Below are 15,392 nucleotides of genomic sequence, written 5' to 3' on the forward strand. Positions count from 1 at the left end.
AGCACAATTTCAACACATAAAACGGGAGAGGGCGAACAGAAGGATCTTGTAACTCACATTGCCCAAACCAAAAGGTGGCAATTGTTAAACAAAGTGAATGTGACTTGCCTGAAAAAAGACACCCAGTAAGAGAACATTGTAACCCACATTGTCCAAGCCAAAGAAGAGTAAATATAAAACGATGGGGATAGAGTTTTCCCAAAGATGGATAGTCAAACAAGTGACATTATTACCTGCTTTTCCAAAGCCAAGCGATGCCAAGGGAGTTTGAATGTGGCAGTCACAGGAGTTGTAAACCACATTGTCACCAGACAATAGGTTGTGTAGAAAGAAATAAGAGACAACAGGAGAAAGGCCCTCCGTGTAGAAAGGATCGAGGGGGAGAGAATTGTAGCCTCAATTGCCAATGGCAGATAAATACATTAAGAATAATTGTCCTTCTGTGCAGCATGCTTATGCAAGAAGTTATAAATCAGTGGTGTTACAAGTTCAGAGACTTATCCCAGAAGCTGTTGTTGGTTTCACTTTCTCCATTGAGGAGTCAAGTTTGGAAAGTTGGGAACAAACCTTACCACTGATTACGAATAGTGGTAGTAGTAGGAGTTTTATCCTGGCAGGCAAGTATACCAGGAACGGGACACATAGTGGTTAGTCCTGGCAGGCGAGTGGACCAGGATGAAGAGAAGTTAAAATACTTTAAATGTGGTAGAAGGCTGTAAAGATTGTGATGGAAAAGAAGTAACAATACTACTCCTATGTTTGATGAACTGTTGTGCAATCATCTTGCTGAACTAGAACTTTGAATTGTGGTGGAAAAGAAGTGGCAATTGCACTACTGTGTTTGATGAACTGTTGTGTAACCATATTGACTGAAGTAGAACTGTTGAATGATCCTTGCTGCTTAAGCTGTTAGTTGTGAAGAAGCATAATGTGATGAAAAGTGATTGATCTCCTGAGAAATTAATCTCTTTGGCAATAACTTTTCAACTTGAAGTATGAAGAAGGAAACATTTTGATTTGCCAAGTGGAATCTTTAACAAGAAAGAAATGTTTTTGATTTGCAGTGAAGGCATCATGAAGTTAGACACAGATCACAGATTCACCTTTCTAGAAAAAGCTTTATTTTCTTTAAATGTCAGAATGGACTAAGGCCTAACTTGCCCGATTCTAAGGTGGGATGTCCCTACCTAAGGAAACTAAGGATAGTCAATGTCAGTAAGTTAAAAAGAAAGGTCTGTCTATGTCCAAAGCCTATGCTTGCCCTCACAACTAAATCTATACAATGTGTAGGGATGTCAGCATCAAGGTTCTGAGCATCTTCCAGCTCTTTGGCTTTCTTGTAGATCGCCTCCCTAAAGTTCAAAACAGTTTCACAAGGATCTCGCGTTCCTCCTAACCCAAGAGTTCAACACAGTTCAACAGTTCCTCAAAACAAAGATTTCGGGTTCCCTTGCCTAAGAGTTCAACACGGCTCAACAATTCCTCAACAATTCCTTAAAGCAAAGATCTTGGGGTTACCTTCCCCAAGTGTTGAACACCTTGTTCATTCCCAGTGGGCCACTCGGTCTAGGCACAGTTGTCGGGCCACACGGTCCACCCATCAGGTCATGCAATCAGTAGCTATTCTTTCCTTGGCTCTTGTGAAGTAGGGGTCACTCGGTCTAGGCACAGTTGCTGCACCCCGCGGTCCACCCATACAGGCCACGCAACCAATAACTCTGGGCACTTTGCTGTAGTTCTGTATTCTTTAGGATTTGGCCAATGCAGGTCTCTTTCTATCTCAACCTGTAGTCCTTTGGACTCTTCTATCCTAAATGCACACGTAGTGCACCTTCTTCTTGGCAGTCTTTTGGCTTACCCACAACTTGTATCTCATACAGTTCACTCCGTGAGGGTTTAATCCTTCTCGTCCCCTGGCTTTCACTTCATTCAGAAATGCTCATAATAGTTAATCGCTTGCTTTACTTTGCTTTCCGTATTCAAAACATACTCAATATATCCTTTAGTTAGTTCGGTTTTCAATAATGCTTTTTGCTTCCTTCAAAAGTACTTCATTGGCTTTGTAACAATTCAATAAAAGCTTTATTTTGGCAAAAGAGCCATAAAAATACATGTCAATAGAACAACATAGAATAAAACATCACCCCAAGGCATATAGTACAGACACAATTGCGCTTTGGGTGACCTAGTGAAAAAAGAAAATACTTTTTAATTTTCTTTATTTACAAAGGCACAAGGGACCTATTAAAACAATCAAACTAAAATCAAAACAAATTTAAAAGGAAATAGGATTCATATAATCCACTAGAGCATTATGTAATACATGGATCTATAAAAGACCTCGGGAGGAGCGTCGCTCAGATAGTGACAAATAGCGGCGTGGGACGAAGAGAGAAAATCTTGCAGCCTTGCCCACATCAGCTGACTACAGACCACCTCCAGTCAGTCCCAGACTCCTCCCTCTTAATAGCCAGGCCCTGTGTATAAAACGTGCAGTTGCAAAGATTACAGGCAGGTCGGCACATTGGCTCAGGAACCTTTTCTGCCACTGCTGTCTGACGAATCGGCTTTAAATACTTTTTTCTCAGATTGGTAAATCCATTACAAATCAACAAGAAGTGTATATTCGCCTCATTTACCGACCCACAAAGGGGGCTTACACTTGTGTTGGATACTTGCCAGTTTTTGGTAAAAGCAGTGTCAGGAAGAATGCCCAATCTATATCTTAAATATAAAGATTTTTCAATGGTGGATAAATACCATCAAGGTAACATTTGAAACCTGGGAACATCCTGTGCCCGATGTAATCCAAACCTGTCTATAGATAGATGGCATCGATCACAAGAGATTAGCCGCTCCTGGATTATAGGGTACGCGTCACGTTTAATATAGAAGACGTTGCGGAGGCCATCAGGGTTATATTAAACAGGAATCACAGACTACCCCCTTCTCCTGTTCCTTCGAGCTTAGGCCAGAGATAGATCATGTATGCTGATGCTTACATTCATGCACAATAAAAGGTCCCATACCCAGGTGTCTTTTTCAAACAAAACTTAAACTTATTTATTAAACACATAGAGACTTCCTGTGTGGAGAGTGCTTTTTCTAAAAAAAATAAATCGCATCAAATAATACATAATAAAATGCATACTTTTAGTCAATCAATCAAGAGTGAGTATAGCTGGGGAGCGCTGCTGCGCAGCCAGCGGATGCAGACGTAGCTCCATGCTGCTCTGGCTGGGCTGCCCGTAATCCTGCATTTATCCTGATTTTTAGCCAGAAGTTGTTATATATCGTGCAGAATCTCCGGAGGCAAGAGTCTCGGCATCACCCAGATGAAGTTTGAGGGAAAATCAGAGCCCCTACGCTGCAGAAGCACCGACTAACGGCTGGGACGGCGTTACGCGGGAAGACGGCCATTCTGTGTGTGGCCAGCAGCGGTGCGGGAAGACAGCGACTCACGTGCTAGGGCTCCGTCGCCATCCGGGGCTGAGCAGCAAGGAGGGGGGACCCCCGGGGTGCCCACGGACACACACACAGACTGTGGCGGCGCAAACGGAAGCGAGTGAGGAGGAGACGGCAGACCTTCGGATCCCCACTGGCCTGGCCCGCTCCGGGTGGCGGCAGAGCAGAGTCGGAGAAGGGCCGCGGCTGGACAACACCTCGTGTGCCCGCGCCGGAGACAGGAACCGCTGGCTCGGCCCCCCATTGCCCCTCTGGGCATCATCTTCTCCCGTGGTCCTGCGGGCGGTGGCCGTGTGAGGGGGCTGCCGCCGCCTGACGGATGGCCTGGGGCCCAGGAGACGCTCCAGTCCGCTCGGGCTGATGGCGGTGGTCCAGGTGGGGAGGCCCGGGATCCAGCAAAATGAAGGCCACCAGAATTAAGCACAGCACAACCGAGTGGCGGCAGCATCAGAGAGGGGGAGACCGCGTAGCAACCGGCATATCCTGCATTGTGGAGGAGTCTGAAGGAGAGGGCCTGCTGGCTCTTTCTACCTCGTGGCCGCGGTGGCCTAGCACCCAGGGATTGACTGGTCTAGTGGCCAGGGGCCTTGAGGTGGCCGTTGTGGCGCCGCAAAGAGTGGGGGTGGACCCCAATCCCACTGAAGACCGGAAGGACCGGAGCAACAGCATGTAAGTGGGGGGTGTGCCCTGGATATACCATTGCCGCAAGTAGGGCTGGGGGAAGCCCGGGCCTCGGGAGGGCCAGGACCCGGTAAGCCACAAGGTGGGCAGGAGGTGCCCCATAGTGCTGGAAAGTCTACAGCTGGCACATGGGCTTGGGATCCCCCTCCCCTTCCTGAGACTTTTGGGGGCCGGGAGCGCTTCAGGGTGGCCTCTGTCGACGACCCCTGGCCCCCCTCCTTCCCCTGCCCCCCGGTCATAATCATCATTGAGTACATATACTGAGGACCCGGAGCAGTTGCCGGGGAGCCACTCCAGTTTTACCCCCCTTGGGCCTGCGGACTGCTCCCCCCCTCCCTTTGAATGGGGCGCCACGTGCTTCGTAAAAGTACAGCACAAAACAAGATGGACAAATACACCACGGCCATCCCAGCGAAGGTCCCTGCCGCCATGAACCATGCAGTGAAGGACATTCCACCTAGTGAAACAGGCCTAACATTGTCCCTCACAGACATAATGTCAGCCATTGGGGAGTCGAGGGCGTCCGTGGAGACCAAAATAGATGGTCTGTCATCGGCGGTCTCCCTCATCCGTCAGGACTTGCAGAACCTGTCATCTTGTGTGGGTGAAACGGAGAAGAGGATCTCAGACGCTGAGGATATGACCCAGAGAGCGGAGGAACGCCTAGCACAAGTGGAAAAGAAGCTTGCCAACCTTGAGGCCAGGGCTGAGGACAGCGAAGGCCGCTCCAGACGTAACAACCTCCACATTCTTGGGCTCCCCAAGTGGGAGGAGTGCCCGTCCATGGAGCTCTTTGTGGAGGGCTAGCTTGCTGACCTCATGGCTCCCCGGAAGCTCTCAAACTTTTTCTCCATTGAAAGGGCGCATAGAGCCCCTAAGGGCAGGCCGGTACCCAGGGCGCTGCCACGAACAGTGATTGCCAGACTGGTGAACTATCGAGATCGGGATACAATCCTTCATATGGCACGCTCCAAGGGCCGCATCACTTACAATGGAAGCCGGATAGGGTTCTTCCCTGACTACACGCGGGAGGTCCAAAAGGCCCGCCAGTCCTACGACTCTATCAAGCGGAAGCTGGCGACAATGGGCATCAAATATGCACTCTTCTTCCCGGCCACCCTTAAGCTGTATCATAACAATGTGGTCCACGTGTTCCAAAACCCGAAAGAAGCTTGGGATTGGCTGGAAACTCATGTCCTGTCCTCCCCGAGATCTAGGGGTCACGCACTACGGGTGGGGACTGGTCGCAACACCCCGCCCCGGGGACAAACACCTATTCCGAGTATGGACAACACGGAAGACAACTCACCCAGAGGAAATGGGGAAACATGAAAGCAGCTGGGGCCCAAATGAAATAGTGGGGGTGGGCAGGGAGGGGGGCAAAATGTCCTTCTTGCTCCTCTCTCCCCCTTAGCTGGAGACGCCTAATTCAAGAGACTTCATTATTCACACGGGTTGCCCAGGGGAGACAGATGGAGCAGCGATTGGATCCCCGGGGGAGCTCCCCGAACAAGTTCTTATCGTTTAAGGTTGTAGGTTTGGGTGACAGGTGCTTCCGGTTGGGGGGGAAGTACAGGGTGGGGGGAGTTCATGGGTGCTGGGCTACAAGCACCGCAGAATTCGATAGTAAGTAAGCTGTTGTTGGTGGCGCTGGTTGCACCGAGGCTAGAGATACGGTGTTTCGGATTTCAGAGATAATTCAGAGCACGAGGTGCAGTTTTTGGGTGGGGAGGGAATGGCTGGCTGTGGGGCCTTGGGGGCTGGAATGGGGGGGACATTTGGCCCAGATGGTTCTGCTTAATATTCGACTGCGCTCAACACACTAACAGCCCGGAAACAAGGCAGCTGTCTTTGTTGACCTGGAACGTGAACGGCCTCGGATCTGGTATTAAGCGGAAGTTAACATTGCAATATCTTAACAGGCACTCCCCGGACGTGGCCTTCCTCACAGAGACTCATTTGGTGGGAACGGAGTGTGGGTTTTTCAGGAGATCCAACTACTCACAGTCATATCAGGCCGGTTTCTCTAGTGGTGCCAGGGGCACAATGATACTCTTCAATAAGTGCACTTCCTTTCAGGTTAAAAAAGTCTGGGCGGATCCTGGGGGAAGATTTGTGGCTGTGGTGGGTGATTTACGGGGAGAGCGATGGGGCTTTATCGCGGCATATGCGCCCCCTGCGCTCACTGGGGCCCTCCTCCATGACCTGCAGCTGTTATTATGGGAAGAGAGGGCAGAGGTGTGGGCTCTGGGGGGGACTTCAATGAAGTAATGGTGGCCGCTATGGATAGGTCGCGAAAGGGTGTCATGAATAGGGGGGATCCGACGGCACTTTACAGGTTTGCTAACTCCGCAGGGTTACTAGACACCTGGCCGGCTCTGCATCCGAATGAGTCGGGATTCTCGTTCTACTCCCATGCACACAAATCAATGTCTAGAATCAATTACATCCTCATTTCTCAGAGCTCAGCCTATAGTCTTATTTCCGCTACCCTCCTTGCCAGGGGAATATCGGATCACTCTCCCTTATTGGTGTCCCTAAAGAGCACGCACCAGATACCGGACACCATCTGGTGCTTAATCCCGTACTATTTGGGGTTCCCGAAGATATCGGAGGGGTTGCAGAGTAAATTTAACAAATACTTTGAGATCAACGAGGGCTCGGTTACCTGTCCAATCATGATCTGGGAAGCCTATAAATCTGTTTTACGGGGAGAAGCTATTTCCCTGGTGACCACTCACCGGCAGACCCGCACCAGGGAACTTATAGAGGCGGAGAGACAGGTAGCGGAACGAGAGGCGCAATTCTTGGAACTTGGTACCGAGGCCTCACGAGAGGCCATGGTAACAGCACAGGAGAACCTACATAACCTGGCCCTAGCTGGTGCTCGGTCCGCCCGTTGGTACCCAGAGCCAGATATATGAGTGGGGAGACAGGGCGAGGAAAATGCTTGCGTGGTTGGAGAGGCAGGAGCAACGTAAGGGATATGTCCAAATGATTCAGGGGCCGAATGGGGATCGGTTGACAGAGGACTCCGACATAGCGGAGGCCTTTGCTTGATATTATGAACACCTCTACTCCTCCCCAGACGGGAACCCCGAGACTGGTAATTCGAGCTTCTTGGACTCGATTGTGCTTCCGCGCCTCACTATGCAACAAAGGGATGAGCTAGACCTTGATCTGATGGAGGAGGAAGTCCAATTGGCAAGTACACAGCTCAAAACGGGGAAAACTCCGGGACCCAATGGGCTCCCTGTGGAATTATGGAAGGGTATGGGTGGTTCCTCGGTCACGCATATGCACCGCATGTTTCTCCGGAGCAGGGATTTAGGTGCCCTTCCTCCAGACCTCCGGGAGACCTGCATCGTGGTATTGCCCAAGTCGGATCGCCCCCCAGACCAATGTGCCTCCTATAGGCCCATCTCACTGATAAATGGGGAAGACAACATTCTTGCGAGGGCCCTAGCCAACAGGTTACTAAAGGTGATTGAGTCCTTGGTCCACCCCGACCAGTGTGGATTCATGCCTAACAAGTCCACCGGCATGAATCTACGCAGACTTCAACTCGCTCTGCAAGGTGCCCCTGAGATATCGGACCCGCTAGCCTTGCTGGCGGTCGATTTTGAAAAGGCATTTGATTCGGTGTCGTGGGACGCTTTGTGGGATATTTTAGAGGGAACTTTGGACAGGGCTTCCTCTCATGGGCCAAGCTTTTATATGAGTCCCCTGTTGCTAGAGTTAGAGTGAACGGCAGATTGTCCAGGGCATTTCCACTGAGATGTGGAACTCGACAAGGTTGCCCCTTCTCGCCCCTGTTGTTTCTCCTCGCTATAGAGCCACTAGCGATTAGGCTCCGGACGGACGGGGGTTTGTCGGGGTTCATCTGGCTTAGGGGTGGGGAGGACCGAATCTCATTATACGCTGACGATCTCCTTATTTATCATAGTAAACCAATGATCTCCTGCCCGGTGGTGTCTCAGATCCTGGCGGAATACCAATTGTACTCCAGCCTCAAGGTGAACAACCAAAAAACGGTGTTCTTTCCAATTCAAGGGGGAGCGCACACGATCCCTGACCCATGCCCACACCCGGTTTCCATTCGAGGTTTTAAGTACCTTGGCATACGAATTATCCCCTCCTTAGAGGAATTCCTTCAACTGAATTTGCAGCCCGTCTTGGATAGACTGGCCACAGACATTTCACATTGGCAAGCCTTACCATTGTCTCTAATGGGCAGGGCCGCATTCTTCAAGATGCTGTCACTTCCGAGATTACTATATGTCCTACAGTGCGCCCCGCTGCCCATCCCATCGGGTATTTTTACAGCAAGATAGATAGGCATATACGGACCCTCCTATGGAAGGGGAAACAACCCAGAATCGCTCTAAAGACACTGCAACAATCAATTTGGGAGGGAGGGATAGGCTTACCTTGCATCCGCACATATTATCTGGCGGCACAGGTAGGGGTGGTAAATAATTGGCTACATGGGGACGCTGAACTCCCCCATATCAGTAGGGAATAATTGGCTATGCACCCATGATCTCCCCTCCAAGTCCTATATGCACCCCGGGGCGAAGTGGCCAACATCCCATGCATGTCGCTGCATATTCGTGGTGTGTGGGAGGAGGCTCAAAAACATACTGGATGTGGCTCTAGGCCCACACTGGCCCAACCCCTGTGGCATAACGCACACCTCCCCGAAATCCAAAAGATGGGACCCCTGGGGCACTGGGAAAGGCTTGGGATACACGCATTGGGTCATGTGATTCAGGGGGTTTGCATGGTTGAGTTCGGTACACTCTGGGAACGCTTTGACTTGGGGCCTGGGGACCACTACAGGTGCGCGCAACTTGCGCATGCTATAAATGCTCAGTTTCCAGACTTAGGAGTGGTCCCGCCTTGCTCCCCTCTGGAAATGAATATCCTCATGGAATGCATTCCATCTAGGGTTACCTCCACGCTGTATCAGGTGCTCAATTCCTTTGGCACCCCAGAGCTCACCACACTGAGGGGGAAATGGGAAAGGGACATAGATAAGCTGGAACAGGTGGAATGGGTGGAAGCTATGATGTTCCCCCGCGAGGTTGGTATAGACGCAAAGTTACGTCTGATCCAGCTCAGGATATTGCATCGGTCATACTATTCCCGCACTGTGCTGGCCAAATGGAGCGGGGAGACTGAGGAGTCCTGCCTGCGAGCAGGCATGAAAGGGGGACCTTCATCCATACATTCTGGGAGTTTACTGTAGTACAGACTTTTTGGGAAGGCTGTACGCGCTTAATTTCCAGCACGGTGCGATTCCAAGTACCGCTGGACCCAAAGTTGATACTGCTTGGGATTTGGGGACCTGAGCCTTACCAAACACAAAAAGTTGTTCACAGCGGTTGCGCTGGGGGTGGGCAAAAGCATGATTGCAGCAAACTGGGGTTCTGCAGCTGCGCCGAGCCTAACTCGATGGTCCAATGAGGTTACCAGGTGTGCCTCCTTAGAGAGGCGAATTTACACAGCAAGGGGATGCCCACGCAAGTTCCATAAAGTTTGGGGGAAATGGATGGACAACCAGTGAGACTCATCCCAGCGCACCTTCCGCCCCCTCTCCCCCTTTTTTGTTCTTCTTCTTCTCTTCCTTCCCCCCCTGCTTACCCTTGACGCAGCCTAGATTACATTATATCTGTATGCACCACCCAGTCAATTGCTTATTGCTCACTGTAACTGTATGTTTCATGCACTTGTTAAAATTAATAAAATGTGTTTTTAAAAAAAAAAGAGTGAGTATAGCAAAACATTTTTTACAAACAAATACTACAGATCTTCAAAGGGTTTACGAGCATTTATTATCAGAGAAAAACAGAAGCAGAAAAAAGGACAAAACCGTACTTTTGTTTCCAGTGCCTTACAATCTGGGACATTGTATTTCTATACAGTCATTCCGTAATTGTAGGTTCCTGATGTATATGGAGCCTTCTGCTGTCGTTTGTGTCACTCTGTGTCTGCTTTAGTGTGGGGCATTTGGTTAGAATAAAGAGTCGAGAGCTGACAATAAATAGCCTGCAAAGGCAGAGGGAACATTGGAATCACTTTGACTAGGGAAAGGGGGATACTGTGTCTCACCAAAGGATGTCCTCTCCCCACTCCCCAAGTTCCCTCCACACAGGTGATCCTCCCTCGCATGTACACCCCAGGGTCGGGATCCAAGAGCGATGGCTTTTCCCTGGCCCCCTGAGAGGAGGATTTAGGGGGAGTAGAAGTGAAGACGCCCTCAGGTTCCTCACATTGCCAAGTGGAAGCTTTGACGATTGTTCTAAGAGTGAGAAACGTTTTTGAACTGAGAAGTCACTCTGCCAAGTGAAGGATATATTGGCGATAAAGAACTGTGTATTTCACTTAGAGTTGAATTGGAAAAAAAGTGCGCGCTGTTGAGAAGCCCTGTTGTTAAGGGCTGTCTGTGGCTGCATCCTTTGGATTTTATCTTAACAGTGTATTTACCCTTGAAAATGTTCTAAGTATTTGAGGCCCTCCCACCTTACCCAGAATCCAATAACAGCCTCCATGCACACGCCATTGCGCGTGCGCTGTTGAGAAGCCCTGTTGTTAAGGGTTGTCTGTGGCTGTCTTGGGCTGGGTTGGCGGGTGAGGACTAGCTTTTACTTGCATGTATCCTTCTTTTCCTTTTTAATTGAAAGCAACAAATGTTCATCTCATTTTGTACCAGTGGGGGTGTACAGTTGCATTTAACATCACCCACACTTTGAGGCTTGAGAAGAAATAACATGCCATGTGAAAAGCAAATACTTCATATCTGTTAAATCGCCTCTTTATATGCAGCTGCTAAGGACCATACATTATACACGTAATAGCGACACGCTGAGTAAAATCGAAACACTACTACTAGTCGAACGACTTAAACGTACTCCGCTTGAAAACACACGAGACAATCATTTAAGTAAAGGCGTAGTACTTGTAAGACATGCGCGTCTACATTCAGTGCCAAGTGATATTAGGCGATTCTATCCAGTTGAGAATGTTAAAGTAAACCTGCATAAGGATACCGATATTATAATGCCCGCTGCCCACCTAAGCGATGATACGATGCAGCTATTACCCATAATGACCGATCTAGAACAAATAATTGGGTCACCTTTGGAAACACCTGAACCCAGTGTTATTCGTGAAGCGACATCACTAAACACTTCTGATCTAAGACAGCCTGATACTGTTAGCGTACCAGTAACCTCTGACTTGGTGATATTAGATTCACCCTCTAGAGTCATTAATTCTGACGCTACCCTATAGGACATGCCTATGTTTACTCCTATTCCAAATCGCATGGCCTTGCCGCATGTGAATCACAGTACTGCTAGAACTCGTCAGGCACAATGTGATACAACACATTGCTCGATCCTTTCACAATCCCCGGAAACGGTTGAGCATGAAACAAAGAACTCATCTGCACTTTCCTTATCTTTTTTGCAACCCATTCCAGCAATAACCGCTCCTAGTCATAATTCCAACTTCAAACAAAATCTAGATCAAAGTGCGTATAGCTCACTTCAACCTATGTTGACAGCAATGAATGTAGCCCTTTCATCATTGCTTAAACTTTATGAAACCATTTACACAAGAACCAACGCACGAGCTAATCTAGTAAATAAAATACTGCAACAACAGACAGAAATGGGCACTATGTTACCGACCCACTGTAAGAAACAAACAGCTGCTTCTGATGAATGTTCACGCGGTTCGACCCTTTGTGCTAGAGAATTCCCAATCAATATCACTTCTTTAGAGGGAAATAAATCTGTGGCCGCGACAGGAGTAGAAACTTCATCAAAAGGCATTATTGATGCAGAAGCTTGTAAATCTAAGACAAACAGACTGTTTGCTGCTGCACAACCAATATCTTCCATAAAAGTAGTGGATCTAACTACAGAACCTACTTTAGATATAGACAGTGGAGATCTTACTAAGAATCCCTTAAAGAAAAAAAATCAAACAAAAGTACGACAGACTAAAACAACAGTGAAAACTAAAAATAAGGAGGACATTACACTTTGATGCAAACCCAGGAGAGTCATGGACAATATGACATCACAATTAAATCAGCAGAAGAAAAGTAAAAACATACAAAATGTTGGCCCAGTCAATCGGTCCACAACAAAACAATGTATTAAAAATTTGATCAAACCGAAGAAATGTGTTAATGACGTAACAGCAGCCATTACAAAGAAATACGTTAACATTGCGAAGCTCAATAAAACTGGAGAACGTTATAAAAACAACTGATGACAATGCCACCAGCTCATGAACCTTTGGATGATCTTGTTAAGGTGATTAACAATGTAAAGCAGAATCTCCAAGAAATTCAACAAACATCGGGAAATGAGACAAACAAGGGTCAATCCCATTTGCAACAGAATGGAAATTGTGAAGAACTACTATCCAGGTTGGAGCAAAGAATGTTAGTCATAGAAAGGTCAATAAATTCTCAAACTCTTATTGCGCCACCTGTCGTTAAACCACAGGGTTTACAAGCTAAGCAAAATCTCAAGTAAAAACGTTTTCCCAAATACTAGATCCAGAGTGTCGGGGTAAAACTGATCAAAGAACGACAGACATGCTCAAGTATAATAACACTAATGCTAGACATACTTCTGTATTGTACTATCATACTCTGATGATGCAGCGTAGAACCGATGTACCTGCTACTTATGATCTTAATAGAACATCTATTTTGAATATTTTTGCTGACGTTCCAAGCCTGGAGGATTTGTCATCTTCGGATGTAAACCAAGTTGAATTTCTACATGAAAAAAATCTTTCTTCGGCAAGGATTTGGATTCCATCCGGTGTAGTCCTCAACTTGATCTGGCAGGCAAGGTGCTCTCTCTTTGATCTGGGCTTTACTCTAGCTTATGAAAAATCTCAAGAAGTAGAGCACGGACCCAGAAATCATAAAGAGTATCACAATAATCCAAGACAATTAGATCTTGCAACAGATATCAAAAACGCCCTTATGGAAAGACCGATGTATCTGCATCATGAAACATACCCCTTTTTCAATGATAAAAATGTTTCTTCATGATTTACATCATCCTTATAACCATCAACCATTCATATTAACCAGAGGCTAAAATTACTTAGCTGGAACACCCGAGGCCATAGTCACTTAATGAATGCTGACATTTTCAATCTTAGTCACTGTGGCAACATAGCCCTCCAAGAATCTTGGCTCATCGAGACACCCATTTGGAATGATTATACTATTCAAACTGTCGATGCCACGCACCAGATTAAACTTGACTGAGTTGGGACTGATGCCCCCATTCCTGGTAACGGTGTGTGGCCAGCCTGGGCTTGGAGTAATTGTCTGGCTAGATCATTGGTACGCTCTTTTGCCACAATCAGTTCTCTTCTTAGAGCGTTAGTCTCTTGTCGTGCCAAATGCACCTCTGCTCTGAGTTCCCCAAAAAGCTGGGCTAATTGGTCAGTGTCTGAGGTTTCCATGACGCCCAGGTAGAGGTTTGTGTGAAGTCTTTGCGTTCTGTTACGCTCACCTAAGTCTCCGCATGGGCGCCGAATAGAGCTGGACAGTCCGATGCTGAATGGCTCCACGTGCCCCCTCTGTTTGCCCCTTCCATCATGAAAATCAGATTTGCCGAAAAATGTTAAAACTAAATGTTACCTAACAGTAAGGCGGAAGACCGACTCCCACCTCGCGTGGCCTCCTTGTGCACTCCTCTGCTATGTCTCATCTTAATGTTATGAATGGCAGACTGTCCATCCTGCGACTGTATGCAGGGGTGCGTAGCAGTTCAAGGATCGAGTTACTTCACTGATCCTGAAGAGTTCTGGACAACTATGACTCAATGGGGTAAGTCCTTATACCAATGGTATGGCTTGCTTTAGAGTTCAAGTTGTAAAAAGTTCACTCTTGTGCCTCTTCTTTGCAGGTTTCCCCTTGGTGCATAAAATGAAGCGGACACCTCCCCTGAAATGTTGAGCTGAATTCCAAAGTAAGTTTCCATGCCAGCGTTATGCGATAATGTCTAAACATGCGGTATTGTTCTTCTGTGCAACTAACCTGCTGTTCTTTTTCTATTCTGCAGGTGCAGTAACTCCGGGGCGAAGATTGCGTGATGATGTCTTGAGGGACCGCAAGGAAATGCAGCCTTCAGGTCAGTAGTAGCGCTGCGTAAGATTTAAATGTCTTTAATGAGGCCCTTCCCCATTGCGCAGCTAACCTGATGCCTTCTTTGTGTTCGACAGGTGCGGCAACTCCGGAGCGGCGATTGAGTGATGGTGCTTCGATTTATCTTAAGGGTGAGCTGCCTTCTGGTAAGTATTGGGGTTGCACAGCATTGTAATGTCTTTAACGTGGTCTGCGCAGCTAACCTGGTGTCTTCCTTTTCAGCTCAGCAGAAGCGGAGACTCCTGAGGATCGAGATGGAACATCAGGTAAGAGTCTTGTTCAGTTTCTCCTTTCTCTTCTTTCCTTGCAGGTAGCTCGAGAAAATCTGGACAGGCGTGGCTGAAGAGTGGCCTGAAGTTAGTAGTCACGATGAGTGTTACGCTGCAGGAGTGCAGAATAAAGCCAAGCGTGTTCTGTTCTGAGGGCGTGGTTTAAATAGCCTTCCAGAAGTAGTCCCCAGGTAAAGTAGTCCCTCAAACCACACCCTATCAAATAGTTCCCAGGTAAAGCAGTCCCTTCAGCCTGCCTCAGACTGATCTGCACGTGGTTCTCTTAATTTGTAACCTGCCTTGCCTGAAAGGGCAGTATGAGCCATGCGCCAACGGTGCCAGGACCTAGTCCAGGAAGCCCTTAGGCAATCCTTTGGGGCCTTAAAGGTCCCCATGGGTGCCAGTACCCTGGGCAGGCTGGTCTGCTCCTGATGTCTGGGGGCAGCACCGTGACAACTTGTGAGAAAACTTCACCTATGTGTCCATCTCCCATGTCTGACTCCTCACAACTACCGATCTAAGGCCAAGGGCTCTGATGACGGTTGGAGGATCAAGGTTTGAAATTCATATGTGGGACGTGGAAACATGAATGCACTCAGTGTTCATTTATCATCTAGATAGCTATAAAAAGAAGAACCAATGTTGCTGCTCTTCTGTAATGTAGGGGCTTTGGACAATGCCACCCTGTGCTGTTTTACTACAGGGAATTCGCTTGTGGAAGCCTTGTGGGCTAGGATCAAGATTAAGCACTATAATCACTACATGGGGCAGCCGTGGGCCTGTAC

Source organism: Ambystoma mexicanum, chromosome 14, assembly GCF_040938575.1.
Source record: "Ambystoma mexicanum isolate Mex_15411 chromosome 14, UKY_AmexF1_1, whole genome shotgun sequence".
NCBI classification, from domain to species: Eukaryota; Metazoa; Chordata; class Amphibia; order Caudata; family Ambystomatidae; genus Ambystoma; species Ambystoma mexicanum.